Here is a 7,236-nt window from a genome sequence, read left to right as displayed (position 1 = left end):
CCTCCGGAACCCGGAAGCGGGAGCGCGCGGGGGAGCGGCGGGAGCGGCGGGAGCGGCGGGCGCGGCGGGGCGGAGCGGCCGGAGCAGCGGCGGGCGGGCAGGCGGTCGTCCGGCCGGGGACCCGGCCCGGGACCGGCGGCGCGCGGCGGCCGAGGCCAGGTGAGTTCCAGGCGGCCTCGGATTGGCGACTCGAGCTCGAAGCCTGCCTTTGGGGGCTGCGCAGAAGAGGGACGGAGCTGAGGGCTGATGGGGGACGCGACGGCAGGGGTCGAGGGGGCGGGAACGAGCCTGGGGGTCTTGAAGAGGTTGCTGGGGATGAGGTGGAAGCGAGACGGTGAAGGAGAAAGTGGATGGGGATGGAGCTGGTGAGGGAGTTCGCGGGCGTGGGGGGGGTGAGTCTTGTGGCTTTGAGCAGCTTCTCTGAAGAGGACGTGGCTTAAGTGGTAATTGGGGGGTCGCAGGAAACGGCGTTGTGGGGAGGCACGGAGGCGGGAACGAGAGGCCCAGGCTAGGGGAGTGGGCAAGGCCAGTGGCGGGACAGCCGGGGTGCGGTTGGGGGGAAGGGGTGCGAGACCGATCTGGGGACGTCTGCCTGCGCGATTGAAGGAAGGGTGCCTGAGAAGAGGGCGGCGCCTGGCCCCCAGTGGGCGCTCAGTAAATGCGGGGGGTTCTGAACTAACTGATGCGGCAGCCGGCTATCGGGAATCGGGGAAATGGGAGCTGGAAGGGAAGTAAACGGAGTAGAAGTCATGGTAAGAACTGAGGGTAGGCTTAGGGAGGGAGGGCCCGGAGAGGAGGGAAGAGAAGGAAGGGGTTAGAGTGGCCCCATGCAGATAGATGTTGAGGTGCAGCCCCTGGAGATTCCGTCCTCCCACCCTCCCCTCTTGATTCACGTCCCTCCTGACTTCACACTTAACAGCTGGGTGACCTGGGACGAGTTCCAACACCCTCTGTGCCAGTGTCCTCGTCTTGGAAACTTCACCACCCTCCCCTTAAGACAGGACAAGCGGGATTCTGGGATTCCCTGGATCCAAGGAAGGGACCTCAGGGCCGGTTGTGGGGCCGGAACTGTGTTTCAAGAGGGAGTGTGCATGCACCCTCATGTACAGGACTGTCGCCACCTCCGCAGAGCTCATCCTTGGACTTAAATGGGTAAAACGACATACAGGAAATCTGTCCCTCGGTTGCTCTGAGCTCAGCCCTGGAGAGGCACGACAGCCACGAGCCCTCCTTTCTTTCCTGAGCACCCTGGAGGCCAGGGGTCTTTAAGGGATGGCTTCTCTGCCTCTTTGTCTGAGGTGGGAGCCGGTGGGGACACTTTCCAGCCAGAGGGTCCCAACTCGGTTTGCTTTTTGGTGTTGGAGTCTTCAGAATCTTAAGGTGTCCAGGAGCCGCCGGAGGTGACCTGGGCGACAGGAAAGTTATTCGCATCTGACAGGCCTGGCTCTTGTGGCCCTGGCAGGGACTTTGTGCAGGGTGCTTTTAACTGGCATTAATTTCTCCCCTTTCCCAACTGTAGGGATCTTTATCTGGGATCTGCCAGAAGGGCTGGGGAATCCCAGCTTAAATTTAGTTTATAGCTCATTCAGGAGTTGAACCTGGATAGTTTGAATATAAAGAGGGCCACAGAAAGATAAGCACCCCCTTCACTTCCAGAATATCCTGGCCTTTAGGAAAAGTGGCTTTGGCCTGGCTTGCCCCAGGACATGCAGTGACAGCCCACAGTCATGCCTCTTGCAAACATTGAACTGTAGGCTTGCCCTGGCCAAGACACCCCGATGAACAGGACCGGGATCTTCTGATCCCACAGCCCTGCAATCGCCTCTTCCCTACCGCTAGAGAATGGCCAAGCAGGGTCTTGTGGAGGGAGCACTGTGTTGGAGATCCTGGCTTTGGTCAAGTCTCTGTGCCTGTTTCTGACCTCTCACCTGCAAAATGAATGAATTGACCTCCATCAGCGTTTTTCAACCTTGAAACTCAACTCTTCTCATCACTATCTTGTCTCCAGTCCATGTCCCACAACTCCCAGCCTTGAACTCCTCACGGCACCCTCACTCTCCATTCCTGGCTGCGATGATCCTACTTTTATTCCATTTTCCATTCTACAGTTTGTATCCAAAAATGATTTTTTTTTAACCGCTTCTTCATCATCCAAATAGAAAATTGTGGTGTCAAAGGTGCTTTTGCACATTGCACCTATTCCCAAAGCTTTGGAAACTGCAAATTTCTGGAAATCCCGAGGCAGTACTGTCCCTCAAGTCCAGTCTGGTGACTCAGTGGAGCAGGTAGAGACGTGGGAATCTCCCCTTTGTGTTTGGCTGTAGGATTCATTATTCTCTCCCCACACGGACTTGTTAACTTGCTGCTTCCCATTCCTCATCTCTTCCAAATGGTGTGTTTTGAGTGGGCCTAGATTTCAGTTAGGCAAGGGTTGATTGTGCCAGGCACTTGGTAGATTCCTGGGGACAGAGGTGAATCCTTATGCCCCAGAGGAGGGACACGCTAGTGCCCGCCCCCCAACCTTGCACTTCCTCTTCAGAAAGAATGGAGTTCAGGCTGGGCCATGGTGGCTCAGGCCTCTAATCTCTTTGGGAGGCTGAGGCAGGTGAATCACAAGGTCAAGAGTTCAAGACCAGCCTGACCAATATGGAGAAACTCTGTCTCCTCTAAAAATACAAAAATTAGCCGGGCGTGGTGGTGTGCACCTGTAGTCCCAGCTACTCTGGAGGCTGAGACAGGAGAATTGCTTGAACCCAGGAGGCGGAGTTTGCAGCGTGCCAAGATCGCGCCATTGCGTTCCAGTCTGGGCGATAGAGCAAGACACCCTCAAAAATAAAAAAAAAAAAAAAAAAAAAAAAGAATGGAATTCAGATCAGGTCATCAGTACAGTGACAGAGGGGCCACAAGATATTATGGGGGCAGAATGAGGGACAACCAATGCAAGCTTTAGGACAAGGGGGATTCCAGCAAGTTTCCTCGGACTTGGTGGCTGGCCCCAGGTCAAACCTGGAAAGATACCACATGTTAAACCACGCTGGGTGGAAGGGATTGCACAAGCAGATACCTCTGAAGCCCGGCCTGTACAGAGCATCCCAGCTCTCTCATTCTGCCAACCGGCAGCGCGAGGGTCCTTGTTCTTATCTTCCTGATACAGAAACAGGTCCAGGCAGGTGATGACTTCAGAGATGGTTCTTTGAGCTTTCTAGAAATATGCAGGATCCTTAGTAACCTTTAACAGGGGAAGCCCAAATCTCCAGGGCAGTTTCTCACCCGCATCACCATTGACACTTGGGGCTGTGCACTGTAGAATGTGGAATAGTGTCCCTGGCTGTCACCCATGAGATGCCAGTAGTATTCCATCCCCTCCAAGGGGTAACAACTGAAAATGACTCCAGCCATGGCCACGTGTCCCCTGGGGGCAGAATCACCTCCCCCCGCTAGGTGAAATGTGATGCTCATTAGTAAAACCTGGTTCCCCTCTAGGGCCCATAATTGCCTCGGTGGGTCCTTGGTGTTTGTGGAGCCCAAGAAACTGCCACTAAGAGTGGGAACGGGCAGAGACCAGGAACTGAATCCTGCCATCCAGTCAGTTCTTAATCAGGAGGGAGTGGGTCTCAGTAAAAAGGAGGAACCGTTAGGAACAGACAGTGGGGGGGGTAGGCAATGTGCCCGAAGGTGGACAGCGGGTGCCCTTGTCTTTCTCTTCTTTGTCTTACAACTGACCTGGATTTCTGGAGGAACTGTCCTCGTCTTAGAACGATCTGTTGCTTTTCTTCTGAGATTAGAGGTATTAGATTCTCTCCCAAGAGCTACTTTGGAGGTTGCCCCGGATAAACGCCGCTTTTGTAAGCTGCGTTATCTCTTCCATGGGCCCTTTCGCCCGCCCGTTCCCAAGCACACACTGCTGAATTTTTGTTCTTGGTCCATCTTGCTGTCCCCTTCCCTGCTTGGCCCCCTCCTTGACCGTGACTTTGCTGCTTTACCTTGATTGGAGGAGACACTCTGGGGCCACGGGACTGACGGTCCCTTCTGGGTGCTGCCCCCGCACCCCACCCACCAGCCCTTTGTGTGCCCGGCATCCCCAGCCCAGCTGTGCCAGGCTGCCCCTGCTCGGCCGGCCATTCAGACGGCCCCAGGCGGCCTCTCCGCAGAGCAAGACAAGCCCTTCTCTTTTGCCCTCGTGGTCCCTGGAGTGGCAGAACAAAGGGCTGTGTCTCCACACCAGCCCACCGCCGCAGCCCAGAGCCCCGTTCCCTTTCAGTTTCTATCAGGGCTAGGAAAGAGCCTCAGAGATTAGGCATGTTTCAGAAATGCAGCTGACGAGTTTGGGTTCTACTCATTTCCTCAGCGAGACTTTCTGAGCCCGAGCCCGATGATAAATAAAGTAGTGATTCAAGGGTTCAGCCCGTGGGTTCATTGGAGTGATGAATAAGATATCCTTGTCTGACTCACTTGTTTAAAACCCATCTCTGCCCTGCTGCACAGGGCTATATGTGCAAGAGAAGGAGCCCCGCTAGGGGTGTTTCATGACTGTTGTTGCTGGGTGCTTGAGTTTGCTAGGGCTGCTGTAACAGAACCACACGCTGGGTGGCCAAAATGACAGAAATGTATTGGCTCGCAGTTCCAGAGGCCAGACGTTTAAGATCACATTCAAGATCAAGGTGTTGGCAGGGTTCGTGCCTTCAGAGGGCTGTGAGAATCTGTTCCAAGCCTCTCTCTGTTGGCTCATACATAGCCGTCTTCCCCTGGGTCTTCACATCGTCCTCCCTCTGTGCCTGTCTCTGTGTCCAAATTTCCTCTTACGAGGACAGCAGTCATATGGAAGGGGGCCCACCCTAATGACATCATTTTAACTGAATCATCCCCATAAAGACCCTGTCTCTAGGCCAGGCTTGGTAGCACACGCCTGTAATCTCAGCCCTTCGGGAGGCTGAGGCAGGAGGATCGCTTGAGTCCAGGAGTTTAAGACCAGCCTGGACAACATAGCAAGATCCTATCTCTACAAAAAATACTAAAATTAGCTAGGCATGATGGTGAATGCCTGTGGTCCCAGCACTTTGAGAAGCTGAGACAGAAGGATCGCTTGAGCCTGGGAGTTTGAGGCTACAGTGAGCTATGATCATGGCACTGCATTCCAGCCTGGGTGACAGAACGACACCCCCATCTCTTAAAAAAAAAATCTCAAATATACTCATACTCTGAAGTTCTGAGGTTTAGGATTTCAATATGTGAATATTTGTTTGTGGAGGGGAGTGGTGGACACAGCTTAGTCCATAATAATTGAGAAAAGGACAAATTCAAATTACATTTTTATTTATTTATTTTGGGGGCGGAGGCAGAGTCTCACTCTGTCACCCAGGCTGGAGTACAGTGACGCGATCTCAGCTCACTGTAACCTCTGTCTCCCAGGTTCAAGTGATTCTTCTGCCTCAGCCTCCCGAGTAGCTGGGACTACAGGCATGTGCCACCACGCCCAGCTACTTTTTGTGTTTTTAGTAGAGATGGGTTTTCATTGTGTTGACCAGGCTGGTCTTAAACTCCTGATATCAGATGATCCGCCTGCTCGGACTCCCAAAGTGCTGGGATAACAGACGTGACCACCGTGCCTGGCCCTCAACTTACATTTTTAGGTAATATAGGAATGTGGGGGGAAGTGATCGTGTCAATAGCGAATAGGTCCATTTTGTCTTTTCTCACTCCTTTAAATAAACACTTTAAGGGTGAGCAGGTTGGTTGGCCACATCAATTTTGGAAGCTCCCTGTTTTCCAGATCTCACGCTCATACATTCAAGGGTGACTAAAGAGAGGTGAGAGGCCTGGTGCAGTGGCCCACGCCTGTAATCCCAGCACTTTGGGAGGCCGAGGTAGGAGGATCACCTAAGGTCAGGAGTTCGAGACCAGCTTGGCCAACATGATGAAACCCAGTCTCTACTAAAAATACAAAAATTAGCCGGGTGTAGTGGCACGCACCTGTAATCCCAGCTACTTGGGTGGCTGAGCCAGAAGAATTGCTTGAACCCAGGAGGCAGAGGTTGCAGTGAGCCGTGATCTCGTGCCACTGCACTCCAGCCTGGGCAAGAGAGTAAGAGCCCATCTCAAAAAAAAAAAAAAAAAAAAAAAAAAGAGAGAGAGAGGTGAGGACCCAGCCCATGGAGGAGTGGATCCCATGGGATTTTACAGGTGATGTGTTGAGGGCCAGGTCCACAAGGCTGCGTGTGCCTGGTGGGGATGCAGGATGAAGTTTACAAACAGGGCATGGGGCGGGGGTGTCTCTGTTCTCAGTATTGCCAGGGTCAGGGGCAAGGAATATCTAAAAGTAACTCCACTTGTGGACCCAAGTGACCTTAGGACCAATTGCCATCACAAGTGATTGAACAAAAGAAGTTTCTGGAAGGTCTTAAAATCCTTCAGCAAAAAGGAAGTATTGGCTGGGAGCCAGGCTCAGAGCTGGCCCTTGGGGAGACTGAGGAGAATAGAAATAGCCCTCGCCTCTGTTCAGATGTTCAGCCAGGAGTCACGAGCATGGAAGTCAAATTAACAGCCCAGTGGGGTCTGTGAAGGTGCCAGCAGCGGGCGAGCCTGTGACGGGAGCCTGCCTGGCCTGGGGACTTGTTTATGGGGGAAGTGGGAGACCTGAGAGCTTCCCCGGTCAGCCGTGCCCTGGGTCATCTGCCTGCGAGGTGGGCACCACTGCTTCCTCACGAGTGAAGTCACAGCGGCACAGCAGCAGTGGGAGGCTCGAGGCTTTGCTGTGGATCTTCCTGGGCTCACTGCTCCGAGCATCTCCACGAGGAGGCGTCTGCCACCTCCTGCATCCCATTCCAGGGCAGACGAGATCAGCGGCAGGAGGGTGACGTTTGAGATTTTGATTCCCAGGGTATGGGGACTCAGGTGGGGCTTTAATTTCCTGGTGAATGTGCCATGGGGGGCAAGGGATAGCTTGGCCACTGCTTGGGAAGACCCCTGGGGTCCTCGTCTTGTCACATGGAGATGCTGTTTATTGGGTGGGCACGAGAACAAGAGAGGCGGAGAAAGTGCGGTCGTACTTATTTGGCCCATAGGCGCCGTGGAAACTGGTTCCTTTCCCCTGGGTGGTCCCTCGGGAGTCAGCCCCATGATTTAGCAGGGAAGGGAGAAGGTAAGGGTTGGGGTGTCCTGGAGTGCAGAAAGTGGCCTGAACTGGGGCAGGTGCCTCCACAAGGCTGGCTCCCTCTTGCACCCCACACTCTCAATATC

General features: G+C 53.9%; 1 protein-coding gene across 6 annotated transcripts in view; it reads left to right on the top strand.

Annotated features, from left to right (window-relative positions):
- Window positions 1-61: 61 nt before the first annotated feature.
- MYO9B (myosin IXB) overlaps window positions 62-7,236 on the top strand; it is a 134,667-nt gene continuing 127,492 nt past the window's right edge. For 4 of the 6 annotated variants that reach the window (XM_030820501.1, XM_030820499.1, XM_030820502.1 and 1 more), the window contains exon 1: window positions 64-159. The gene's annotated coding sequence lies outside the window, so the exon portion shown is untranslated. Of the gene's footprint in view, window positions 160-7,236 lie in introns of all 6 variants that reach the window. The other 2 variants (XM_030820498.1, XM_030820503.1) reach the window with 1 other exon arrangement.

This window comes from Nomascus leucogenys, chromosome 10 (genome assembly GCF_006542625.1).
Source record: "Nomascus leucogenys isolate Asia chromosome 10, Asia_NLE_v1, whole genome shotgun sequence".
NCBI lineage: Eukaryota > Metazoa > Chordata > Mammalia > Primates > Hylobatidae > Nomascus > Nomascus leucogenys.
The sequence above is the reverse complement of the archived record's forward strand: the minus strand, read 5'-3'. Positions and strand labels throughout refer to the sequence as shown.